The 27,367-nt window shown below is 54.5% G+C and overlaps 1 protein-coding gene across 3 annotated transcripts in view; it reads right to left on the bottom strand.

Annotated features, from left to right (window-relative positions):
- The window catches only part of CBFA2T3 (CBFA2/RUNX1 partner transcriptional co-repressor 3), a 62,101-nt gene extending 44,457 nt beyond the window's left edge, over positions 1-17,644 (bottom strand). For 2 of the 3 annotated variants that reach the window (XM_036346257.1, XM_036346258.1), the window contains exon 1: positions 17,292-17,644. The gene's annotated coding sequence lies outside the window, so the exon portion shown is untranslated. The remainder of the gene's footprint in view (positions 1-17,291) is intronic. The other variant, XM_036346255.1, reaches the window with a different exon arrangement.
- Positions 17,645-27,367: the final 9,723 nt, after the last annotated feature.

The following is a 27,367-nucleotide window of genomic DNA, read 5'->3' as shown; positions in this document are numbered from 1 at the left end:
ATGGCTGACATCAGGACCTGCTGCATTGACTAATGACCCCCTGCCCTGGGGCCCACCAATCAGTAGAGACCTGACCCCGAAAGGACACACCTGGAAAGCTGGTGAGTATTTTATTGGGATCCTCCCCTGAGACCTCAAGGTGAGGACGGCACTGCTTCTCTCTCCCAAGCTCCAAGGCCCTTCTTTCCCTCTGTAACTTGCTTCCTGAGCCCATTTCTTCTACGGCTCACTTCTTCTACCTCTGTGACTTTCTAAATAAACTTTCTCTCATAGTTTGAGTCTTGGCTCTGAATTCTTTCTTAGCCAGAACTCAAGTACTGAACTGAGGTCCAGCCTGGCTCCACTGGTCTAAACGGTGCCGTTCTTGTTGCCAGCAGATGTCCTAGGTCTGCACTCTGCATCACGGCCACGGTGAGCAGGGTGGCCGAGTGTGTTATGGGGAACTATGGTGAGTCTCTGCAGGTGTGGTCCGACTGTGCCACACCAAGCCTCCAAAAATGTCGGGGAAAAGGTAAGCCTTCCCAGGCAGACAGCAACGCCCCACCCGGAAGGGCACCAAACTTGGCAGGACAGGGGCCCCTACTCGTTCCCAGCCCTGCTGGCGTCCCCGCAACCTGGGAACAACACCTCCTTTCTCTGGATTTAAGGAAAACAGCCTCCTCTGGAAGCAAAGCTTTTAAACAGATGTTTCCTCTTGGCCTGAACCTCCCACACCTCCCCCCGCCGGGCCTCCCTTCCAGGCGGGGCCTGCTGGGCTCTCATGGTAGGCAAGGCGCAGGGGAGACCAAGTGACTTCAATTCTTTTTCAGAAGGGGGAGGAAAATATTAAAAAAATGTGTTTTACAAGCCTGCCTTTGCCATTGTTTATGTAAACAGGTAAATTGTTTCCTGCCTCAATTAAAAACATCTGCCACATAAATGAATACCAATTAACTCATCCTGTTTTTAATTACTCTGTTAATTACACGCAGGCAGCAGAAAGGATGGCTGGAGTAGAGAAGCCGAGTGCCATCCCTCCCCCCATCCCTTGGCAAGGATCCTGAATGTGTCTGGCTCCTGGAGGATGAGGGTGGCAGGGAGGTGGTGGCACAGAGCCAGCTGGGATTCCCTGAATCGGGACTGCCCAGTGGGCACCTCCTGCTAGGGTCCTCCTGCATAGGGGCCAGTGGTCAAGGATGTCCTGTCCTGGCGCACACCAGGGAGGGTGAAGCCCCCCTCCTGCACGCCCTTTCTACCCCACCTCTTCCTGCCCCTCAGCCTCCTCCAGCCCCAGGACTCCACCTTTGGGCCCTCTTGTCACTGAGAAGGGACCTTAAGGGTGCCCCACTTATGTCCTGGCCATATTTTGTTGGGGCAGGGAGGCAGCCAGAGGGATGGAGGCCTGGATCTCATCCAGGAGGCCTGCCTTAGGGGGCAGGGATCAGAGTTCCCCCTACAGGGCACCACTGCTCACTGAGCACCTGCTGAGTGCTCACAGTGTTGTGCGTGGCTGGAGGCTCCCGGGGAGCGTTCTCACCCACCCACGCGGCACCTGCATTTCATTTGGCTTGTCCTCCCCTTCAGCCTTCATTGGGTTTGTAATGACACAGCCTCCTTTGCCTGCTTCACTGTCACCCAGCCCAGGGCATGCAGGAGGCGCTCAGCACATGCTCACCCAATGAACCAGGCAACCTCATCCATGAACATTCCTACTTACAGCAAGAGGCCCGGAGGGCAGCAACCTGTCCAGGGTCACACCACCTGCACCTGCCAGAGCAGGATTCGAACCCAGGACCCCAATCCAGGGCTTGTGGTGTATACATCACCTATATCACAGTGGACCAAGCTCACATGCCAATGCTATTCCAGGGAGTTAGGTATGGGGTGGACCCTCGAGTCTGCAAGTCTGACAGGTCCTGGGAACCACACTTTGGGCAGCTGGGCCCCACCTCCATGCCCCAGGTCTCTCCTTCCAGGGACATCTCCCAGTCCTTCCTCGGCCCAGGACAGTACACTCTGCCTCCCACAGACAGGTGTGGTTGTCAGACACGCTCCCCATCTTTACCTCAGCTAATGGATGCTGAAATGATCAGAGCTGGCTGGCCCTCAGAGCCCATCCAACTAGAGTAGCTAGTAGGTTTCCGCTAGAACGCAAGTACAAGCAGATGGGGCACCAGAGCTGCTCCAGGAGAAGGATGCTGCCTCAGGCAGGTTCAATGCAAAAGGAGTGCTGCGATCAACTAGTGATGCCTGCCACCACCATGAGCGTGGGCAGAGATCGACTAGCAATGTCTGCCATGGGCATCAGATTAACAGTGTGCAAAGGTACCCCACATACTGGTGCACTAGGATTCACTCAACCCCTCACTTTGCAGATGAGAAACTTGGGGCCCACAATGTTCTACAACAGTCTGCTTCTCCAGCTACTGCTGGTGTCTGCTCAGGGGGGCTGTCTGCACCAGGGGCCTTCTCTGAGGGATGGGTCAACAATACACAAATGGACAGGCCAGAGTCCATCCCACACTGGTCCCCAGGGGCAAATCCCTTCCACCGACTGCTTATATCCCTTAGACATGAGCTGCACATCTCCGCCTGAAACCCTGTCCCAACATTGGAGAGAGGAGAGGCGACCAGCCAGTGCCGTGGCCAACAAAATATTAACTCAATTAATCTTCCCAGCAGCCCTGTGAGGTCATTCCATTACGACAGATAAAAAAGTAAAACATATTACCCTCCAATCTTATACATGGGACAACCGAGGCACAGAGAGGTTAAGTAACTGCCCAAAGCACACAGCCAGGAAGGGCAGAGCTCAGGTTCCGACCCAGTTAGTGAAGCTCTGCAGGGGCCCCAGCCGGCGCTTACACAACTGCCTGGATCCACTGTGGCGGCTCCAAATATCCAATCTCCCCAGTTTAGCAAATGGGGATGGGGAGACCCAGAGGTGCCCTGGCACGGTGAGGGCTGGCTACAGGCTGGTGAGGGGCAGGCACAGCTTCTGAGTGTGAACTCAGGTGTCCATCCACTGTCTGGCCATGGGCTGTGAGTGGGTCCCTGGGCCTGAGTGCTCCTCGTGAAGTGGGGGACCTCACCTCTGTCTTGAAGCATGGATGTGAAGATTCCAGGGCTTTCCTGTAGGCCTCTCTGCCCTCTGTTCCCTGCCTGCCTCCCCTTCCAGGCAGCCACCAAGCTGAATTCCTGCATGTTGCCTGGTGGTTTCCTGAGCTGCTGTGGGCCCACCCTACTTGTGGCCGCAGGACTTGCACCCTGAGACCTAGATGGGGCGGGAGCCTCTTTCAGATCTTCTGCAATGCACATTTCCTTTCAACACCCACTAGCCATCAAAAGGGTTGGGGAGCTTCTCTGGGGCCTTTTAACCAAATTGAGCAATAAAACAACCTAACAGCAGTCAAGTCATTAAAGGGCTGGGGCTCCCCCCATAGCACACTGGGGCCCTGGGCCTGTCAGAGAAGGGGTCCTGGGCCAGCTCACCCCAACAAAGCCAGAGCCATGTCCAGCCCAAGAGGCTCTGCGAGGAGCAGCCAGGAAGCAGAATCTACCCCCAAGGCCTGCCCTTTGGGTGAGAGACACCCCACTGGCAGTCCCACAGCCCTGGGTGGTCCAGACATCAAGGGAGGAGGCTGGAGAACTCACTGGCTGGGACTTCAAATCAGAGATGGCTGCAGGGAAAAGACTGTAGGGATCTCAGATCCAGCAGCACCCCCTGGGATGAGTACTGAGGGGTGAAGGGCCAGGCAGGGGCTCATGAGGGTTTGGGTGTGGCAAGCTGGCACGGCCATGGCATACTCAGCCCCACATTGGGCGCCATATGTGCCAAGCCAGCTCAGCCAGGTTTGGTGAGCCTGAGAGGGGGTGGTGAGGGATTGAGAAAAGACAGACAAGAGAAGAAAGCTGGGTCTGGGTGGGATGCTGTCCTCTCTGATGGAGAGCTAGCGACAGCGCCACAGTCTGAAAGCCGTGTCTATATTTTATAGCCAGATTCCATGAGGCAAAGTAAGGGCATGGTTACAACGGTCTCATGGGTTTCGAATCTACTCAATTACATGCGCCTGAACTCTATCAAGCCCACATCACTCAGCCACGTGGGACCACGGGTTCAGACCAGAGGGTCAAGCTTACAACTATAGCCTTTGGCTATAATTGTGCTGGGAGGGCTTTGCTCTCCAAGCTAGGACTTGCACGTGGCTTTGTCAAGAGAGGACCATGCCTTCTCATTAGTCTGAGGCTTGAACCTGTCCAAACACTGTGGCCGCTCTCCACAGATGGGCCCAGAGTCAAGGGCTGGTTCCCCACACCCAAGAGGTTACGTCTTCTGTGGACCACATTACCAGGTTTAAACCCCAGTGATCTTGGGCCAGGACTTAACCTCTCTGCGAATGAACCAGCACAGGGAATCCCCTGCTGGATGAACGAATTAGGGGTGGTGGACCTCACTGAAACCCGAAGGTGGGGCCTCCTCCCACCTATCTAAATATTTCTCAGTCACAGATGATGTTCTCCATCCCCTCATGGGTGACACAGGCAGTGGGGCAGGCAGTTATAACAGAGGGACAGTCTTGGGAGAAACTAGAAGTCACTGGTCAGTGAGTGCTCACTGTGGCCAAGCCCAGGGCTCATTCAGAGTGTATCAGCCCCCAGGTAGAATCTCAGTGCTGATTCCAAGCGGCACAGAGAGGGCAGGAGCCTGCCTCAGGGCACACAGTGTGGCCTCATCCATGAGCCCACACCTCCCTGGCCCCAGAATGAACGGACCATTTCTGCAATGGCAGAGGGTCTGCTTCCAGCTCTGCCTGGGCCCTCTCGCCGTAGACTTGGGAAGGTGCCAGGCAGGCAGATGGGCCTGACGCTGGTGCAGCCGTGGTGGCAGCTGCTCTGGGGGAGAAGAGTGAGGAGCCAGGTTCCATTGCCTTCCTCCTGCGTGTGGGAACCTTCTGGATGTTTTGATTCTTTCCACCAAATGGCCCCAGAACCTCCAGGAGATCTGGGTGTGGCCCTGCTGAGTCAAACAGCCCTCGAGGGGTTTTCTGTGGGGGTGTGAGAGTACCTTCCTCATGCTCAGGTGTTAGGCTTGGAGGCCGGTGGAGCACGCCACCTCCCATTTTACAGAAGGGAAAACTGAGCCTTTGAGAGGTCAGGGACATGACACGCTGGCTCCAGGGTTTCATCCAGAGCTGCATCAGCCTCTCGGGGCCACTGCACCCTCATCTCCAGTGTGTCCCCCGGAATGGTCTTCCTGAGGCTGAGAAGCAGGAAGACCCCGCCTGCTGTCAAGGCCATGGGGTGCACACCCTCCCCACCTGGACAGTGTGAACACTTTCATATGCCTGTTTTTACAAGAGGGCTGAGTGGGCAAAGACCAGGCTCCCGTCCATTTCCAGAGTGTCCTCACACCTGCTGCCCCTGCCAGCAGGTCCCCAAGGCCGGCGGGAGCAGGGTCCCTGGCTGCAGGGCGGCCTCTGCGTGCTCCAGGAGTGTTTGTAGGACTCACTTTCCCTTACCTCACACCTGACTCACCCACCAGAATACAGAGCTTCCGGAAGCTGGAACGAATGGGTTTGATCGGGGAGTAACACGCCCGATGCTGAGAAGCGAGGAGCAAATCAGGGTTATTCTGGCTCCTAAAAGGGATAGAGAACTCCTCCCCCGATATCCAGCTGGACAAGCCTCTCCCTCCAGCACCAAACTCCACCAGATTTCCAGCAGGCCCTGCCTGCCTGGTCTCCGGGACGTCCATCTTCTGACCGTCCCTGTGGAGTGCAGGTTTCAGGAGACAAGCAGCCACCCCTCCACCTCCTCCCACGTGGCAGGGGTGGCCAGGCCAAACCGTGGGACATGTTTTGAGACGGAGGTTCGCCACGTGGCACATCAACACAGATGACCTGTGGTCAGCCAAGAGCTTTATTTAGGAAGGACGTGGGTGAGCCCCAAACTGCCAGCTGTGGGGCTACGACGAACCAGCGGGACGGTTCCAGGCGTCCTTGGGCCTGGCGTGGGCTCCCGCACAGAGGGACGCGGTTAACCGGAAGGGATCCCACGGGGCCTGCGAGCTGGGGATGCCATCCGGAGGCCTGCAGGCCCAGCTCTGAGCGGGAATCTGGCTCCGGGACAAACTGGTCGCTGCTGTGTAGTTATCAGGGTGGCGAGTCAGACAGACCCCTCGGATGATAGGACAAAGCCGGCACGCAAGACACTCACTGCCTTTCATGCGTTAGTATTCACACCAGCACCTCTGCCTACACAAAGCCCGCAGCACCTACAGCGCGGCTCCCATGCCGGCCTTTTGTCACCTCCTGCCCTCGTCCCTGCACCTTCCCACCCACAAGGCCCCCTTGCTGGTCCTCAGATGGACCTCCTGGCCTCTGCGCTGCTGTCACCTGTCCAGAGAGGCTGTGCCCTGATGGCCACCTGGTTCCCTCCGCTTCCAGGCCTCAGCTCACTGTCGCTTTATCAGACAGGCCTGACCTGACAGGACAGTGACCTCCACCCAGCCCATGACCCTCCCTGGGGCCCTGGGTGGAGAGAATATCACTTGTTTCCTCCATTTATTGTCTGTCTCTCTCCTAACAGAGCAGCAGCGCCCCGAGGGCAGCGGTCTGATGCTGGATTCTGGAACAGGGCCATGAGCAGCAGGTGCTCCGTGGTTATTTGTGAAAGGAATAAGCATGCACCCAAACCAGTTACATTCTGATGGGAGACTTGTCTCAACTAAATGTCTCAACTGCGTCTCACAGGCCGGGTAGCAGTGACCCCCCCGCCCGGGGTCAGCCTCTTGGTGAGACAACAGCTGGAAACTAAGGTCACTATGGTCCACGGTCCGGCCCCACCAGGTGTGGTGAGAGGAAGAGGGAGGGACCGCATTTCTGCTGCACATGGAGGGCTCCGCTGTTTTCCGACGCGGAGAGGAATGAAAAACAACTATCCCATGCACTCCAGCCAGGATATGGTTGTTCCGATTCTTCCCTGTGTCCAGACAGACTGGGGGAGGGGAGAGTCTATCCATCCTTCTCCAGGGACCTCCTCAGGTCTCCTGCCCTGTGTGGGGTCAGCCTGGGTGTCCAGGGGGACAGCAGCTGCATCAGCTGATGGGGCCACACTGCCAGGGTCCTGTCCTGATTTCACACCTGACAGCTTCCATACTTCCCTCCCTCCTCCTCTGACCACACCTCACAGTGACCTCCCTGCAGGAGGTGGGCTTGGTTCCCTCCCACCCACGGCACAGAGGCTCCTTATGTACCAGGAGTTCCCTCCTCGGCGGTGGGGGAGGGGCCACATGGAGATGCTCTGTCAACAGCCAGCATACACTGGCCAGGACACCCTGCAGGGCCGGGCCTTCTGTGCCAGCAGCCCCAACTGCCAAGGCCACTAGCCAAGGCTCCAGACACCCCGAGGCGGAGACACAGCGCCCCGACAGGCCTCGTCCAACTCCTGACCCAGGCACCGGAGCGCGGTGTGTTCATGGCTGTTCCCACGGCCGTGCGCGGGGTGGGCTGTCTGGCAGCAGCTGGAACTGGTGGCCTCTGTGAGCGAGCACCCAGGGCCTGCTCTAGTGAGTGTTTCTGGATCACTTGGATGTGCCCTCTCCTGCCTCTGAGCAAGAACTGAGCTCTTGAGAAACATCTGTTTGGGGGTGAACAATGTCAGGTGCGCAGACTGCCCAGGATGACCCTAAGCTGCCTCCCTCCGTGGCCCCTGTGCAGGCAAGTCTCAGCGACGCGGGCGCTGGGAAGCAGACTTGGCGATGAGATAACTGTTGGTGGAATCAAATACAGCGACAGCTTGCAGGCAGACGAGCTGCTGTTCAAACAAGCCTCTCCGAGCACACAGCGAAGGCGTCCCCACCAGCCGGGGACCCTAGGCATCGGCGCCTGGGAGATGTAGTGGGGGCTCCCAGGTGGGACATGTTCCTGTTCCTCAGGACCTCCTGCAGGAGGGGCCTGTCTGGGCTCTGGGGGATGGTAGGGAACATACAGATAAAAGTGCCGCCCTCACAGAACCGACCTTCTAGGAGGGAGCCAAGCAGCGACACAAGAAAAGGCACAGCATAGGGAGAGCGGGGCTGCCTTGGAGGAACAGCAGGGGCAGGCCACTCACTGAAAGGAGACCCCCGAGTGAGACCTGATGAAGGACGGTGGGAGCCATGCAGGTGTCAGGGAGAGAGCACTGCAGGCAGAGGGACTGCCAGTGCAAAGGCCCTGGGGTGGGAACATGCCTGTGTGTTTGGAAACAGCCAAGAAAGGGATTTCAGTGAACAACTGGGGGTGGGGGCGTGTGGCCTCAAAGCCGCTGCAACAATTTGGTCTGTCCCTAGAGCTGCCTCATCGGACTGGCTTTGAAGGGGACCCCTCATGCGAGGACCCCAATCTATCTCCCAAATGAGGGACAAGGATAGAAGCTGGGAGACCAGATGCGAAATCTTGTTCATGCCATGAAGGTTAGACGCAGGTGCTGGGGAGATTCAGTAACTGTTTGTGGAACCAAATACAGTGACAGCTTGCAGGCAGACGAGCTGCTGCTGTTCAAACAATCCTCTCCAAGCACCCGGCAAGGGCGTCCCCACCAGCTGGTGACCCTGGGCAACTGTGTTCACCACCCCAGGCCACAGTGTGGTCACCTGTGAAAAGAGGACGGCGGTGGCCACACTCACAGGTTTGTGGGAGGAACCAGTGACATTCAGGGGAGCCTGGGCAACCAGGGCAGGCAGCTCTTCTTAATTCATCCCTTGAAACCCAGTGGACAATGAGTTGAACTTAGAGTGACCACATGACCCAGCAATTCCTCTCGGTCTTAGACCTCAGACAGTGATGGCGAACCTTTTGAGCTCGGCATGTCAGCATTGTGAAAAACCCAAACTTAACTCTGGTGCCGTGTCACATAATGAAATTTTTTGATATTTGCAACCATAGTAAAACAAAGATTTATATTTTTGATATTTATTTTATATATTTAAATGCCATTTAACAAAGAAAAATCAACCAAAAAAATGAGTTCGCCTGTCACCTCTGACACGCGTGTCATAGGTTCGCCATCACTGACCTAAGAGAATGGAAAACATGTCCACACAAAAACTTGCACATAAATGTTCACAACAGATTATTCACAACTGCCAAAAGGTCGAAACAGCCCAGATGTCCATCAGCTGATGATGGATGCACAAAATGTGTCTACCCTGCAATCAGACATCAGTCATTAAAAAGGAGTGAGGTCCTGACACGGGACAACATGGACAGACCTCACAAACATCATGCTAAGGGAAGGAAGTCAGCACAGAAGGCCACATATTGTATGACTCTATTTATATGAAATGTCCAGAACAGGCAAATCCACAGAGACAGAAAGACAACTAGTGGCTGCCAGGGGCTGGAGGGAGGGGAGTGGGGCGTGAACACAAACGGGAGTGAGGTCTCTTTTGGGGGTGATGAAAACTTGAGGGAACTAGATGGTGGTGATGGTTGCATAACATGGTAAATGTGCTAAATGCCACTGAATTGCACACCTAAAAACGGTTAAAATGGTGGGATGGAGGTTCCTCAAAAAATTCAAAATAGAACTACCATATGACCCAGCAATTCCACTTCTGAAGACATACCCCAAAGAATCAAAAGCAGGATTTTAAAGAGATATTTTACATCCACATTCACAGCAGCATAACGCACAAGAGCCAAAAGGTGGAGCAACTCAAGTGTCCATCATGGGAGAAGGGATCTACAACATGGATGAGCGGGGGGACATTATGCTAAGTGAAATAAGCGGTCACAAAAAGACAAATACGACATGATTCCACTCATATGAGGTCCGCAGGAGTCAAATTCACAGAGGTAGGAAATAAAATGGTGGGTGCCAGGGGCCGGGGAGGGGAAATGGAGAGTCAGTGTTTAATGGGACAGAGTTTCAGCTTGGGATGATGAGAAGCTGTGTGAATGGATAGTGTTGACGGTTGCACAACAATGTGAATGTATTTAATGCCACTGAACTGTGTACTTAAAGTGATTAAGGTGGTAAATTTTGTGTTCTGTGGATTTTAGCACAATTGAAACACCCCACTGGGGAGACTGAGATAGGGCACCCCCTCCATGCAGCAGCCTGTCTGTGTTACTAACAGCACAGGATTGGGGATCCCAAGTTCAGTGTGAGGGCCACGGGGGTGTGAGGGGCCAGGCTGACCTTCCTCCCTTGGCGGCTGGGGCCCATCCTATGGTGGTGCTAATGTGGGAAGGCCACAGCCCCCCTCTTTCCAGGCCCTGTGCTCTTTCCTACCTGAGGGACTGAGCAAGTGGGCAGGCAGTACTGGGAATGAGGGCAGGCCCCAGCGGGCTGGTGATGTGGAGATCTTACTATCTCTACCTCAAAACACTCCCCATATATGTAGGTATGTCCTTAGGGGGCCAGGAGGAACCCTATGGGAAGGTCTGCCCAAATAACCTCCTAAACCAGGAGGTCTAACTGGGATGAAGGCCATTGTGATGTGAGGAAGACCACACAGGAAAGGGGTCCAGGGTACCCGGAGGGGGTCTCAGGCTCTGTGAGAATCAGATAAAAGGCCCCTGTACACATGACATTAAGATAAATTAAGTCCAGGATTTCACAGTTATTGCCTCAACCTAGAAGCCCCCAGGGTCAGTATGGAAATTGAGTCTGTGCCAGGTGCTGTGGTGGGTCCCGCTACCAGATACGTAGCAACCATGATTGTTGAAATTCCAAAAGGAGGTTTCACGTGGACCAAGAAGCCACAAAAATGCCAAAGTGAAGGGCTAGCACATGGGCTGGCTTAGAATTTAGGCATCTGACTCCCAAAACTAGGCTCTCCCATGACAAACCCCCGTAGATGTAGAGTGAGAGGCGTCCTGGGACCGTGATGTAGATATATAGTGACAGGCATCCCGCGCAGTCCATGTAGGTGTGTAGTGACAGGCGTGCTAGAGAGTCCATATAGATGCATAGTGATGGGTATCCTGGGGACAGTCCATGTCGATGTGTACTGACAGTCATCCTATGACAGTCCATGTAGATGTGCAGTGACAGGTGTCTTGCAACAGCCCATGTAGGTGTGTACTGACAGGTATCCTGGAACAGGCCATGTACTAGTGTAGTGACAGGCATTCTGCGACAGCCCATGTAGCTCTGTAATGACAGGCATCTGGGGACAGTCCATATAGATGGCAGTGACGGACGTCCTGGGACATTCCATGTAGGGCAGTGATGGACGTCCTGGGACAGCCCATGCGGGTGTGTAGTGACAGCTGTCCAGGGATAAAGTTCTATCTGAGGCCTTTGCTGGTCCCTTCAGTGAACGCTGACTTGTCTCCAGGGTGCGGGGCAAGTCTGTTCTGACTTCTGTGCTGGTCCCCACCTGAGCTTCGGTTACACTTAGACGAAGTTCCCACGTTGTCACAGTGCAGTTGGGCCGGGAGGAGCAGGTGGAGAGTAAGACCTGGCAGGTACTCTTCCACTGCTATCAGCTCTGGCATCTAGATGGGCATGGGCTCTCCTATAAATGCCCAAGGCAGTCAGGTGGCGGTGACACTTCCTTCTTCTGCCTGGTTTTCACACTTGCACATACACACGTTATAGGCTCACACTCACACTAACGTCCGTGTGTGCAGTCACACACACAGGGCTCCTGAGGCCAGATGACAGTCCAAGCAAGAGGCCAGGGCTTGGAACGCCAAGGCCTGGTGAGAATCACCACCAGCTATTTGGAGACGTGGTGTGGCAAAAACAGAGGCTCTCGAGTTAGATAACTGGTTCCTGAGTGGAAACCCCACCTCTGCCACCACGGAGCTACGGAAATGATGACCCCTCTCTGTGAAATGGGAGGGCAATGCAGCTGGGGAATGAAGCTTGTGTCCCCAGGTGGCACAGGGCACAGAGAGCGTGGCTCTGAGCGTGCTGTGTTGTCACGTGTGGGGAGGTGGGTCAGCAGGTGCGGGGGCCCGGGCTGCACAGGAGGACGTGGTGTAGGGAGAGTAGGCCCCCGACCCAGTGCTGTCTGGGAGGGAGAAACGGGGTTTGAGTGCAGAACTGTCTAATGCCCCACCCACCAGTGAATCCCAGAACAGCACTGGGTGTCTGCCTAGAGCGGGGATGTGACAGCCACGTCCCCAAGCCAGTAACCACATGCCAGGTCACATGGATTTTTCATACCTATCACAACCTGAGGAGACAGGAGCCCTGTGACTGTATTTTGCTTTTGAAACCAAAGACACAGAGAGGGTGAGCGATTTGCTGATGACCACACAATCAGTGGGAGAGAAATCATGGTTCAAATCTAGCCAGTGGGACTCAGAGAAGCCAGCATGCTGTCCCTCCCCCTCCCCACTGCCTCAGAGAAAGGGACAGGAGCTCAGCAAAGAGCTGTAGCCCTCTTGCCTCTCAACATCTCCCCTCCCTTCCTGTAAGAGGGGCCCTCGGCAGCTGGGGGACTTCCCTTTCCTGGCTGCTCCCAGGTCAGGATCACTGGGCGAGAGCTTCCTTGGGGGTCCCACATGTCACCCAGGGCCATCGGAACACGAGGAGTTCTCCCCACCTGCCCCTGAGAGGTCCAGGAGTGTCTCATCTTGCCATTTGCCTCCTGCCCTGCCCCTACTGTGGACTTTTCTCTGCTCAAGTAAACAGAAAAATGTCCCAGTGCCCAGTGCCCGGACATCCTCCCCAAACCTCCTTCTGCCACGTCCACCACACTCCCTGCCTCAGGGGCCGCCTGGGTGGCTGAGTCTGGCTCTGGGAGGCTGACGGTGTGTGTGCACAGGGAACAGGACGGATGTAGGCGGCTGAGAGTGTGTGGCTGAGCAGCAGAGGGGGCGCTGGCGCCTTGGCGAAGAGACATCTTCCTTATTACGCATCTTTGTTTTCCTTCCAGTGACATCTGGCTCACCGTGAGGTCCCACGAATTACGAAAAGCAGAAGTCTTAACTTCTGTTTTATTGCTGCAGGAAACCGTGCTGCAAAGAGCGCGGCGGGAAGCACGTTCTCGCACGTCTGAGGCTCCAGCCCAACCCTGCACCCTGCACCCTGGGTCTGGCTGTGAACTCAGAAGTGGGAACCAGGCACCAATTATTTATCACTTTCATCATCATAAGTTTCCATCCTGAACGCCAGGGCTCTGCCTGGGTCTTTCCACTGATGCTGCAAGGGCGGCTTCCACTCCAGGAATTCGCTTCCAGACAGCAGAGCCTGCTTGCATTAGCGTTCTTGGCTGAAGGCGGCCCTCAGAGGCACTCGGGGGCTGGGCCTCTCCTGCAGCCCCTGCCCTCCATGTGGCCTTATCTGGGCCTCATGTAAGGGGGGGTGGTAGTAGCGGGGGGAGCAATCCCAGACTCAGGGAACCACAGAAGTAGAAACAGGCCTGTTCTTTTTACCCAAAAGCCTGAGGGCATGACCTCAGGAAAAGATGTAGAGAGATGTGGTTCCCTGTCCCAAACAGTCCTGAGGAGACGAGAGCCACAAGCATAAGCCAGAATAAGCCAGGGAGCCACTGGCTTCTTGTAATACACAGCATGGTGCCTGCCCGCCTGGCCAGGACCTGGGAGACCCAATCTTCCAGAAGCTGTGCCACAGTCCAGAAAAGAGCCTGTCAACCCCTCTGAACTGCCCCCCAGTGAGCCCCGACCCGCAAAGGCAGCACCCACCAATCACGAGTTTCCAGCCTCCTCCTGTCCCTCCCTCAGATGACACAGTGGCTCCAGGCATGGGTGCACATCGTATCTCCAGGGGCTCTGAGGAGGCAGGTGCCTGTGGGCCCAACACTGGCCCTCGGGATTCTGAACTTGGAGGCTGCTCCAGGGGCCTGGCCACCTCCACACGGGAGCAGCAGTGTGGTGCCTGCCCACCTGCCTCTGGTGAACCTCTCTGGGCCTTCACATCCCCATCTGGAAAATGGGACAGCAACGGTGCCCACCTTCAGGCTTGTTAAATGTAAGGAAGCGTGCCAGCACAGTGTGAGTTTTTGTTGGTGCTGCATTATGGCCACGCTACCCCCTGCCTGGCATGACACAGTTGTTCATTCACTGTCTGCTCCGTGACTGGGCAGTGGGTGGCAGACACTTCCCGGGGCATTTCTTTGCAGTAAGTGCAATCATGGCCATACTCTTGTACTTACAAATGACAGAGTTCAGGTCACCTCTCTCCTCCCAGGCCGGGGAGGTGACACCAGCTGCCCAGACATGGATTCCTATCAACGTGATGCTATGTTTGGATGCCCTGTTATAACAGCCAGACAACATCCAGTGGCTTCTAGAAGGTCTTGAATACAATGATCCCCTCCCAGCTCTGGTGCGAACTGGGAACAGCTGGGATGGTGCTGGCCTTAGGCACTGTGACCCCGACAAGGCCGAGGTGTTCTTCCTGATGTCAGTTACAGCTGTGCTTCATGTGCCTGAGGCGAGTCCAGGTGAAAGTTCGGACATCTGAGGCATTAACCCCAGTCAGCACCAAGCAGCCAACCACCTGTCCCCACAGGTGTAGAAGGAATGCTGACAGGAAGACCAGGATGAGGGCAGGAGGGCCTTGGGCAAAGGGAGGCCGATGCAGGGGCCGACACCAGGCAGCCGCTTTCATGCAGTGTGGGGGGTGGGGGGCAGCAGAACCCAGACTCCCTCCTGAGCCTGATGGGCCCGCACCATGCTGGGTATTTGTGAAAAAGGGAAGGTCCCACCAGCCTTGCAGGTGTCACGCAGACTCAGTGAGTATGAGCAGGGCTCGGCCGATAGTAACGGCCCAACAAGGCGCTGACACTTGGGCTGCTGTTACTGGGAACAGATGCAGGCACGGGTCAGAGCAGTGCAGTGGGCAGATGAGTGCAGGACACAATAAGCAGGACAGAGGTGCCCCACAGAAATGCCAGTTCCCTCCCTGAGAGCTCCATTAATTAAGCACCTACTGTGTGCAGCTTTTTACCATATTCCAGGGAAATGGGTCACAGAGCCTCTTCCCTGTTTTGGAGTCCTCACACACACGCACACACTGACTCGGGAAGGAATTCAGATCATTTGAATTCAACCACCATCCTGAGGATCCTGGTGCCATGGGAGGCTGAGGATGAATCAGATGACCCCAAACACAACCCACTCACGGAGCCACAGGGGATGGGGAGGTCAGCCAGCAGCCTCAGAACGGTTTCAGGCAGCGGGAATGCCTTGCCCACACCCCCCATTCCTGCCCCCGCCCCCCTCTCTGCGGCTGGCTGGTCCTCTGAGAGGTGGCAGCCCTGCTGGCTTGAATCTTTCAGATTAGTGACCCAGCCTTCCGGCGTCTCCAGATCTTTGCGTAGGAAGGAAAATTAATTTCTTCCAGTCATGCAGAAATGACAATATGTGGAGCCAAATCAGAGAGATTTCCTGGAGGTGGTAACTCAATTATGCGGATAACCGGGTGACAGAGGAAGAGCGTGTGGACCCAAAAGGGCTGGTGGCTGGCCCGAGGCAGCCCCAGGGGCCCTGGAGGGAGACATTTTGCTGAAATCCTTCAGCCCAGCAGCCCAAGCTGGGCTTGTGTGTAAACGAGTACCACGCACGTGACTGTCCCTTCCTCCCATCACACACAGATCAAGAGAGAGCTGGATTCCCCCAGAAAATTGGTCCTATGTGATGTTCTCCCGCCCTGTGTCTGACTAGCTCTTGGGGAGCACGTATGCCACATCTGTCCCCACCGCTCAAGCTTGTCTCCTTTCTCTCCTTTTCCCTTTCAACGTATAAGTGGTCTGGCAGCATAGCCCTCCAGGCAGCGTGGCTCTTTAGGCATGGCGGTGTTGGCTGCACCAAACAGAAGCCTCTGCCTCCTGGGCCCAAGTGAGTTTTGGGGCTTCCCCCATCCAGAAGGGTAGGGTAGGGGTGGGGCAAATGACACTGCTGGACTTCAGTGCATGTCATAGCACCAGCTCTCTATACACGCATGTGCCCAGGAACTGTGGGTAGGACCTTCCTGCCCCTGTGCCTGCGGCAGAAAGGATACCAGGGGCCGCCTTGTATCTGGGACAGGTGAGAGTGGGACCCTCTCGGGCCCAGCCCACCTTTCTCCTGGGTTCCAACCTTAAGAAGTTTCTTGAATCTTGCAGCAACTTGAAAGAGCAATGCTAGGATGCAGAATAGCTACCCCCCCTTTGTCCCCAGCCAACCCCTTCCTCTGAGGGTGGCCGCCCTGGGAACCTCCTGTTTCTGGGTCTAGGGGAGGAAACACACGCCCAGTTAGACATAATGAAGCAGTATCCTGGCCACAGGGTCAAAGACAGGGCCTGACAATTATTCAGATCACCCTACAGAGGCGCATAAGGTCTCCTCTGTTCTCAAAAGAAATATTTTTGTCCTTGGCCTCTGGAACAGGCCTTGGCCCTAATGGAGGGGAATACGGTTTTTTTTTTTTTTTTAGGGGGGGGGAGGCAAGGGTCCCCACACCTACAGGGGTCTGCCCACTACTCTGTGGCTCCCAGGCCCAGCACACACACAGTTCCCAGGGGCTGGGAGGAGGGACAGCCTGGGGCTGTGTGTTCAGAGCCCAGTGGCTCACAGTGTGGCTTGCCACTGGCCCCACTGCCTTCTGCTTCACGTAAGCCCATCTAAGGCTGAATTTCCAGCCATCTGTCCTTCCACATCGGCTCACACCTCCCTCCCCGCGGTTCCCACAGCCTGGCTCCCAGCCTGCCCTACACGCAGATGGACGGTTCCCAAAGGGTGTGAGCACAATCACTGCCATGGGGCTGCACCGGAGGCACCACGGGCTGTCAGGAAAGCTTTCAAGCTCCTCTCCCCAATCATCCAGAGGGGGGCAGGCCCCCCTGAGGGTGTCTGAGGAGACTTCGCCCAAGACCATCTAACTCCGGACCACCACTCTCCTGAAGGGCAGGGCCAGGAACCAAAACAAGGGGGGCAGGGGCTCCAGAGAGCTCTGACCACCCTCCCAGCCAGGCCACTGGAACCTCCATCTATCCTAGGGTCACCCTCTAGGCCCCCTCCCAGTCCTCTGTCACCTGGCCCAGGGCCTTTGTCAGGAAGCCCAGATCCGCCAGGGGAGCCTACGGGACTCTCCACCCTCCAAACGCAGTTCCCACCTTAAGTTTGACCACATCCCGGGCAGGTCAAGTTCTTGGTTCACCTGGAGAAGGGGGGTGGGCATTCAGCCCAAGTGGGTGGGTGCTGAGTGGGCTGGCCCCACCCTACCGTGGGCTCCAACTTTGCAAAGTGGAAAGAGGGTGCCCGGGGCGCCCGTGCGTTCGGCGCGGCCGCAAGAAGCCCCCGGACGGCAGCCGCGGGCGAAGTCGGGGTGACAGCGGCAGCGGCGCACGGGACAGACGGGGCACTTACGGTCCGGAGGTCCGGCAGACGGAGGCGATCGCACTCTCGCGACCTGGCTCCTGAAGTGGCTTTTCCTTCGAATTCGGTCCCCGCCTCCGTAACTTGGGGGCGATCCGCGCTCCGTCTTCTCCCGCCGCGTCAGACTCAGGCGCGCGGCGGGGCCGGGGCGCGCGGGGCGGCCGCCTGGGCCATGCCCGGGCTCGGCTCCGGCCGCTCGCTCCGCCCTCCCGGCTGCCCGCGCGGGAACAAAGCGCGAGCGCCGCCCCGGGCGGTCTCTGGCCTCCTCGGCCCGCGCCCGGTCCAGCCGCCGCGCCTTTGGCTCGCGGGCGCCCGGCTCCGGCTGCCGCGCTCTCGCCCGAGTGTCTCACGGGGCCCCGCGGCCCCCGCCCCGCGCGCTCTGCCTCCGCCTCCTGCCCCCCGCCGCCGCCGCTGCGCCACCTGCCTCCCTCTCGGCGCCCATCGCGCTCGGCTCCGCCCCGGGGCGCCGGCCGCGGAGAGGGGCCCGGGCTCCGTGCGGGCCGGCTCGGGAGTGGGGCGCCGCCCGCCGCCGTCCCCGTCCCCGCCCAGGGGCAGACGTGGACCCCAGGGAGCGCCCTGGCAACTCTGTCGGGGGCTCTGGGGGGCCCAGTGGCGGCCCTGAGTGTGTGCGCAAGTGTGGGGGCTGATCCGGCGGGTGGGAGGGGGTGTGTGTGCTGCTGAGCCCGGTGCCGGGGTGGGGGCGCCGTGGAGTCCTGGGGGAGACCTTTCTGTAGTGGGGAGAGCGGGGTGCGGTGGGGAGAGGGATGCGCACTGCTCTGTGGCACGGGGTTCCCGCGAGGGTGGCGCTGGGTGCCGTGGATGGGGAATGCGAGTGAATGTGCGGGAGCGCGGGGTGCCGTGGGGGTGCGGACGTCTGGGGGTAGCAGTGTGGGAGCCGTGCGGGGAGCGCAGGTGCCGTGTGTGGCGGACCCCACGCTCGGGCCAACCCTCGCCGGCTTCGCAGGCCGCGCCCCGCGCGGGCGGGCGGGGGCCTGGAGCTGAGCGTGTCACACACACACCCTGGCAGTCGATGGCCGCCCGCCTAGCAGTTTTAGGAGTCGAGGCGTCTGGCGCCCAGGCTGGAGGCGAGCGGCAGACGCCCCTCCTCCGGCCTCCCGCCCGCCCGCCGCGTGGCCCTGGAAGGGCCGGGTCGTCTCCGCGCTCGGCCGGCAGGGGGCGCCTTCCCTCTGCCGCCCGCCAGGGTCGGCTTGCCCCACGCGCGGACCCGGGACATAACCAAGACGAAAATGCTGGAAGCGCAGGATCTCTCGCTCTTGGGCCTCGTCGGGCCAGGGCACGTTGTGGCGCTTTGCGCCCATTTGACTATCATTCATTTACTGCCAATCCAAAGAAATGCCCCAGGCTGCTGCCCGGGGCCCCTCCGACCCCACTGCACTCCTCTTCCCCTGCATGTCCCCACCCCTCCTTCCCCTCCTGATTTACCTCTTTTTCTTAAGTGCTTTGTGTCATATCTGATGCATTTGCCCAGTGAGTACATTTTAGTAAAATTGATGTTTTTCTCTCCTCCCTCCCCCAACCCATACACACTTTATTTCTTAGAAGCCAGCTGAGGTCCCAGGGTCAAGGTCTTAGGAGACAGAGAGGCCAGGACTTCAGAGAAGCGGGACCCTGATTTGCATCTCATTTGGCATAAATCTGCATGCGAAGGTCCAAGGTCCCCAATTCTCAAGCATAAAAATACAGCAATGTGCCAAAAAATGTCCCTCTTCTTCCAGGTTTACTCCACAGGCCTGTTTCTCCCCAACCCTTGGCCTCTCCTTGACTGAGCTCTGCCCACCAGAGCTGAGCTGGGCAGAGGAAGCCTCCAGAAACATAGACTGAGGCTCTGGGAAGACTGACTGCTCCTGCTGCATCCTTCTGTTCCACCCTGAGAGGCACCCGGCACCCGGCACCAGGCTAAGTCACCAAGTAGCCACCTGCCCCCCCACCAGTCCCTTGACCTCCTGGGCTCTGTCCTTGTAGAAATAAGAGGGGTGGTGGTGAATGATTTAATTGTAACAATTATGTCTGGCATCTACTGTTCCTTTGGCTTTCAGAATGTGCTTCAATGTGGCTCAGTCCAGTCACTGCCCATTTCACAGAAGAATGCAGATCTAAAAGTGGCGGTCACGTTGCTTAAGTCACTAATATCTGCTGATACTGACACCCTTGCTTCATGGACTCTGAGATAGCATAGATTTTAAGATGTACCAGTGTTTTATGAGCCACTAAGAAATGAGAACAGGCACTGAGTTATAATCCTTAGATGCCTCTAGATTTCAGAAATGTTAACATGCAAAAAACTGGGCCAGATAGGGCGATGAGCAGAGAACAGACAGCTTGAAACAACCTCAGGGGCTCTCAGCTGTGTAGGAAGGTAAGCACCTCCTCAAACAAACACTGAATTCACTTGGAGCATTAGCTGAAGCTGGACACAACCTGAGCCTGAGGCCCCCTGCAACTCAACTCTACAAACATCTTGTCTCAGTTCTCTGTGCTAAATTACCAATTGTAATGTCACTGATTGAAGCAAGGTGCTGAAAACCATTTGAGACACAACAGATCCCGAAACCCTGAGGAAGATATCTGCAATCGTGGAACACCCTGCTCTGTGTCCTGTGTCAATCTGAAAGGCTCCTTTGTCCCCATGTGAGGTAGGGCTTCTTCCTGTCTTGCCTGGCTGGATGGCTCAGTTGGTTGGAGCATTGTCCCATACACCAAAAGGGTTGTGGGTTCGATTCCCAGTCAGGGCACATACCTAGGTTGCAGGTTCAATCCCAGTTGGGGCGCATACGGGAGGCAATCGATAGATGTTTCTCTCACATCGGTGTTTCTCCTCTCTCTCCATTCCTCTCTAATATCAGTAAACTTATCCTCAGGTGAGGATTAAAAAGGAACCACCTTCCCGTCTTTCTGGGTTTCGGCCTCCCCAGGTGAAGCCAATTCTCCACTAGCATATAGTTCCTCCCTCCCCTCCGGAGAGAGCTTCTGTTCCACAAAATACACTATTAAGAGAATGAAAAGGAACGACAGACTGGGAGAAAATATTTGCAAAACATGTATCTGATAAACGATTGTTATCTAAAATATACAAAGAACCCTTAAAACTCAGCAATAAGAAGCCAACTAAAAAATGGAAAAAGGTCTGAGCAGACGCCTCACCAAAGAAGATACACAGATGGCAAATAAGCACGTGAAAAGACGCTTAACATCATGTCATCAGAGAAATGCAAATTAAAACGAGATATCACTATCCACCTCTTAGAATCGCCGAAATCCAGAACACAAACAACACCAAATGCTGGTGAGGACGTGGAGCAACAGGAACTCGCATTCACTGCTGGTGGATGCAAACTAGTTCAGCCACTCTGGAAGTTTCTTTCAAAATGAAACACGTTCCTACCATATGATCCAGCAATTTACCCAAAGGAATAAAAACCTATGTTTACACGGAAATCTGCACATGGGCGTTTATTGCCCAAACTTGGAAGAAACTGAAAAGTTCTTCAAAAGGTGAAGAGATAAAACAAACTGTGGTCCATCCAGACAATGGAATATTGTTCAGCACTAAAAAGAAATGACCTGTCAAATCATGAAAAGACCTGGAGGAAACTTAAGTTCATATTGTAAGTAAAGAAGCCAGTCTGAAAAGGCTACATACCATATGATTCCAACTCTATGACATTCTGAAAAGATAACACTATGGCGACAGTAAAAAGATCAGTGGTTCCCAGGGATTGGGGGGAAGCAGGGATGAATAGATGGAGCACAGAGGGTGTTTAGGGCAGGGAAACTACTCTGTCTAAACCAGCGGTTCTCAACCTGTGGGTCGCGACCCCTTTGGGGGTCGAACGACCCTTTCACAGGGGTTGCCTAAGACCATCGGAAAACATAATTACATATTGTTTTTGTGATTAATCACTATGCTTTAATTAGGTTCAGTTTGTAACAATGAAAATACATCCTGCATATCAGATATTGACATTACGATTCATAACAGTAGCAAAATTACAGTTAGTTATGAAGTAGCAATGAAAATAATTTTATGGTTGGGGGTCACCACAACATGAGGAACTGTATTAAAGGGTCACGGCATTAGGAAGGTTGAGAACCGCTGGTCTAAACTTCATGGCAGATATATGTCATTCTACATTTGTCCAAACCCAAAGAATGTTCACACCAAGAGGGCACCTTCGTGTACACCATAGACTTTAGTTAATAATAATGTGTCAATACCGGCTTATTAATGTAACAAATTGTCAAACCAATGAAAGATAATATTAATAATAGAGGGAACCGGGAGGGGCGGGGGAGAGGGTGACATTTGAGAATGCTCCATGATTTCTGCTCAATTTTCCAGTAAACCCCAAACTACTCTAAAAAGAAAATTATATTAATTTTAAAAAGCAGCAGACTAGCTCGGCTGGCGTGGCTCAGCAGTTGAGTGTTGACCTGAGAACCAGGAGGTCATGGTTAGATTCCCAGTCAGAGCACATGCCTGGGTTGCATCAAGGAGGCAGCCTATCAATGATTCTCTCTAATCATTGGTGTTTCTATCTCTCTCTCCCTCTCCCTTCCTCTCTGAAATAAATTTTATATATATATATATATATAATATATATATATATATATAATATATATATATGCAGCAGACCAAAGAAAAAAGAACTAGTGACATTTTAAAGGGTGTACACAGTTGGAAAAACACATTAATAGCCTCTTTAACACCTGAATTTTTACACAGTTCCATTTTTTCTTAATCCATATTTCCATTTCACCCAACAGAATTTTATCCTAATATGTTTCCAGTCTTTTTGTTGTTGTTAATCTTTACCTGAAGATATTTTTCCATTGCTTTTTCAGAGAGTGGAAAAGAGAGAGAGAAAGAGAGAGAGAGAGAGAGAGAGAGAGAGAGAGGAAGAGAAACAGCGATGTGAGAGAGATACATCAACTGGTTGCCTCCCACATGCCCTGACCGGGGGTGGGGCACAAACCTGCCACCCAGGCACAGGCTCTTGGTCAGGAATTGATCCCGAGACCCTTCAGTGTGCGGGCCAACGCTCTAACCACTGGGCAACAGGCCAGGTCTGAAAGTCTTTTGATTCCCCCATCACACAGAGCTATGTAAATACATTTGAATGTCAAGACTTAAACATTTTCTTGTCTTAAAAATTTGTTTGTCTTCTGGATTGGGTTATCATTATGATTATTAGTAGTATGAAACTGATACAAATGATGTCAATTTAGTATAAATTTGAAATTATTAAACATAAAATTATATTTTTATTGAAAATACCTCCTTTAAAAAGAGGGGTGAGGCAGGTGTGGTTTTTTTTAGTAGTTTGTATATTGGTGCATTAACATTACTTATTGCCAAGAGAAGACAGGGTTGGACATTAATTCCATTCCTGTTGTGGGTTTTTAATGTGAAAGCCTGAGAAACCTCAATCACATAAATAGACCAGGGTGAACGGCAGCTGCGCTCTAGTGACATCACTGTGGCTTCCTTCCGACAGTTAGGTCTCCTGGACCACGTAGTGACTGCTCATAAAAATGGTTTTGAATGACTATCAGCTGACATGTCCATAGTCCCCCTTCAATTTGCTGCAAGCAAAGCCTGGAAATTGCCAGAGGTGCTCACAGATGTGTTTGCTGCAATAGCAGAGATGGAGGTGAGGCAGCATGGCTGGCCCCAGGACCGCTTTGGGAAGTGAGAGACGGGTGACTAGACAAAGGACTCTGGGGAAAAGAGCAACGCTCAGGATCAAGCGTGCGGGGGGCATCCTGCCCTGGCCAGCAGGTGTGGACATCAGGTTCCAGGGCTTTAAGTCAACTCTGAAGGGAAAGAAACGTAAAGCAGAGGAAGTCCTGGCTACAGCCAGGAAGCCTCCTGCCCCCAGGAGCATCTCTTGGCTTTCTCCCTGGCCCCTGGTCCAAGACGGACCCAACCAGGATCCAGAGTATGGCCCTTTAAGGGGCGGTCCACCCAGAGCCCAGGTAGACACACCAGGAAAGCCGAGTGGAGGCCACCTGGCATCAGGACAGCAGCATAAAGTTGTGCAGGAAGCGCGCTGCAATAGCCAACGGGCAGGGAAGGCAGGTGCAAGAGCACCCACGCACAGTGGTGGCTCTGCCTGTCAACAAGGAACCCACTGTCACACTCACATGAAATGCCTTCTTGGGGTGTCCACGAGGAACCCCGCTGCCTGGGCCCTGGCCCACCATCCCACCCTGTACTGTCTCCCTCTTCTTCCTTGCAAGCACAACCCCAACTGGTTTAGGTCTTCATGTCTCCCTAGTCTAGTCACTCCAGGAGTTCATCCAGCCCTGGACCCAGCCTGGCCAGCTCCCACCCTCAGGCCTGTTCAAAAAGCAGCTCATTTATTTGCTGGTGATTGGCTCAGGTGTGGACATGTGGTCCAACTTCGGCCAGTGAGATGTGAGGGGAGGGGCTCCCACGGGCAGGGAGGAAGGGTAGTCTCCTGAACTGCAGTGTCTGGAGGTGACCCTGAGCTTGCTGCTGCTCTGTGCCTCCCACCCTGAAGATGATGCTGACGTTGGAGAGGACACAGATGGACAGAAAGGCAGGGTTCCTCAGAGCCCTGGTCAAGCTGCTGAATCAACCAACCTCAAAACCCACTCTACTTCTCAACTTGCTATTTTGAAATAAACTTCCTTATTATTCAATATAGTTTTAGCTTAGATTTCTGTTTCTTGCAACCAACAGCACCCTAACAATATGGCTGCCTTTTAAAAAAATAATCTTTTTATTGATTTCAGAGAGGAATGGAGAGGGAGAGAGATAGAAACATCAATGATGAGAGAGAATCATTGATCAGCTGCCTCCTGCACGCCCCACACCAGGGATCGAGCCCACAACCCAGGCATGTGCCCTGACTGGGAATCGAACTGTGACCTCAAGTTTCAGAGGTCGACGCTCAACCACTGAGCACACCAGCCGGCACACTATGCCTTTCTTGATCTCAGCCACCTGAGGCTGCTGGAACTTATTAATCATCATCCTTGATGCACAGGGTCTCCAACTTTAATACATAGCAGAATTACCCGGAGTGACTGTGAAATGAAGACTCCGGAGGCTCAGGACTAGGGTGGGAAGTGCTCAGGAGCAAAATTTAAGGAGGCACCAAAGAACTCAGTATCTGAGATAAATTACATTTTAACCCAACATTGAAAATATTAGAATCAATGACAAAAATCCACAATAAGCAAAATATCAAAACTTTAGATGAAGACAGGATTTCCTGTAATGATTTCTTCCTTTGGGAAGGCTCCACAGGCTCAGCCTGGCCCTGCCAGCTCCTGCCCCTGGGATGGGATTAAAGGGCTGGCAGGACCAGGAACCTGCCTCTTACTATCAATCGATCATCAGTCTGCTTTTCCCTGCAGGTGATTCTGGGTGATCAAAGGCCACATTTTGGGGAAATAGGGCCTCAAAGCATGTCTCAAGCCATTGAGGGGCAGGCTCCCCCTCCTTATCATGCCAGCCCTGCAGGTGGGCTACACTCCCGCCTGGATTCTGAGAAAGGGAACAGGCTCGGGAAGGCCAAGTGCCTTGTGCAGGGGCAGGGGACAATCACATGGCCGGGCACTGTCTCCTTGGGTCCCGCAGAGGTGGACACGGACAAGCCAGTAGGTGCCTAGTGGGTGGTCCAGGAGGCCCAGACAGGGGAGTGGGAATGAGACCAGAATGGAGGGAACCAACAAAGGTAGCTCATCCGCCACGAGGTAGCTGCAGGAGCTCCACCCTTTGGGGGTCCGGAGACCCCAAAAGGCCCTCGGAGCCATCACCTGAGAGGCCGGAGGAGGCGTATTGATGCAGCCGCTCCTGCCCTTCTGGGTGAGGGCTGCCCAGACTCTCACTCCGCCTGTGTCCTCCTATGCGGTGGTCAAGGAGAGCCATAGAGGACGGCAGAGGGGCAGGTGGCCAGGAGCCAGAGGGTGTGTGCGGAAGTGGGGGCATGGTGTGTGGGCAGGGACTAGGATGTGGGTAGAGCACAGGGACAGCTGGCACCAGCAGTGCCTGGAAGACCCCCAACAGACCAGGCCCCTGATTCCTCCGCGGGCTCCCTCCAGATAACTCAGTGTGCCTCAGAATCCTGGCATCTGGGAGATGCTTCTGGGGTTCCCAACCACTTGATTCCAGGTCATTTGTGTTTAGGAATGTCGAAAACTTAGTTAGGAACACCAAATAAAGGATCAGGATGGCGGTCGTGGTGAGAGAATTGTGAAGTCCAGTTCTCCTGGCAAAGCCATCAATTACTGTGTGCCAACCAGGCAGCTGAAAGCCCAGATCCAGGCTGGGCCAAGGGGGCCTCCAGTCAGGCAGCCCCAGAGAAGGAGCTTTCCTGTGCAGAGCAGCTGCCTCTGTCTCCACGTGCAGGTGTGGTGCTCAGTGCTTTCAAACACCCTGTCGTTCAAGCCCTGTGGCAAGTTATCAACAGATAAGGAACCGAGGCCCAAGAGACCCAGGACCTGCAGGGAAGGGGCAGTGCCAGAACGGAGGCAGCTCTGCCCAGGGCCAAAGCCCACACCTCTTTATGCTTCACTGTTGCCCGCCCTCCTCTGCTCCCTCCTTCTGCTATCAGCCAGTCACCCCTGCCACCCGCTGGCTGGCCTGTCTACCAGCCCATCCACACCGTGGGTGATGGTCACAGGAAGGAGGGCATGGAAGGGTGGCCCATCTCCCTTCCAGATTGCAGAAAGGAACCAAGCATGAGCGGCTGAGAAGGAGGGGCCCGGAGCTGCTGTGGAGGGGTTGGAAGACCCAGAGGTGGTGTCAGCGGCTGGGCGGCAGCCTGTGCACAGCTGCAGCAGCGCCAGCACAGCCCTAGTCTGCTCTGTCTGCAGGACCAGACACTTTCACCACAGCAGTTGGTTCTCTGCACCCTACACTCCTGGTGGCATCCTCACCTGCAGATATCGTGAGGGATTCTGGCTGAAGTTAGAGAAGGAAGGTTTTCACAGACTTGTCAGCCAATAAGGGCCCTGAATCACAAGGTGTGGTAAAATATGGAACCTCATTGGTCCAAAGAACCATGGGCTAAATAATCAGATAGTGTTTCTCACCTACAGAAAAGGCCAAACTTAAAAAAGAAGATATCCCGTGTGGGCGATGGTGCAGGTCAACAGGCTACAGGAATGCTCATTGGTAAGATTTCCCCACTGGGCATCTTGGCAATAGCTGTCAACAGCTGTACACTGATTCAGAAATTTCTGTGCTCAGATTTATCTCTAGAGGATGTACCTTATATAAACAGCACTGTGTAACAATGAAAGTTAGAAGCGATACAAACATCCCCCGGAAAACTGTAGTTAAATCCTCGTACCTCGCGTGGAATGCCATCCCTCTACTTAACAAGGGAGTTCCGTAGGATGTGCTCCTGTTCTCTCATCAAAGGGTAAGGAACAAGTTGGTGTGGAGGTCGAGGCCTCCGAAGGGTCAGGTCAGGAGGGGATGCCCAGCTGCCCCAGGGCTCTGCAAATGGCCGACTTTGCCCCGTCCCCAACTTCCTGCTTCTCTGATATTTTTCTAGAAAGCGGTACTGTTGTTTCTGCAGCACAAGGCAGCCTCACTGCGAAGCAGCCTGATTCACTTATTCATTCCTCATTCCTTCACTCTCCCAACCAGAACCGTAGTTTCCTCTGGAAGATGGGAATGGAAATTGCTGACTGGCTCCCACATTTGTTGCGTGGCCCAAGGACGAGTTCCGAGTTCCCGCTCATCTTTTTTTTGTTCAACTGTAGATGAGAGCCAGGCTAAGCAGTGGAAAACGTTCTGCAGGAAAATCGGCCGCTGCGTACATGTAAAAGGGAGTGTCAGTGGGGCCCCGGTGGCATTTAACATCCCGGGAGAAGCGTGCACTCTCCAACAAACACTGTCAGGACAACATACCATTCCACTTGGGGAAACAAAACATGCAGCCCTCACTTCATCTGCCAACACGTACATTCCACTCATGTCAAAGAATAAAGTGTGAAAAACCAAACAGTAAAAGCATTAGAAGAAAATACAGAGCATCATATAATATTCATTTGTAATAAAGGAA

Source organism: Myotis myotis, unplaced genomic scaffold, assembly GCF_014108235.1.
Source record: "Myotis myotis isolate mMyoMyo1 unplaced genomic scaffold, mMyoMyo1.p scaffold_m19_p_19, whole genome shotgun sequence".
In the NCBI taxonomy this organism is placed as follows: domain Eukaryota; kingdom Metazoa; phylum Chordata; class Mammalia; order Chiroptera; family Vespertilionidae; genus Myotis; species Myotis myotis.
Note: the sequence above shows the minus strand (reverse complement) of the source record. Positions and strands in the feature narration are given on the sequence as shown.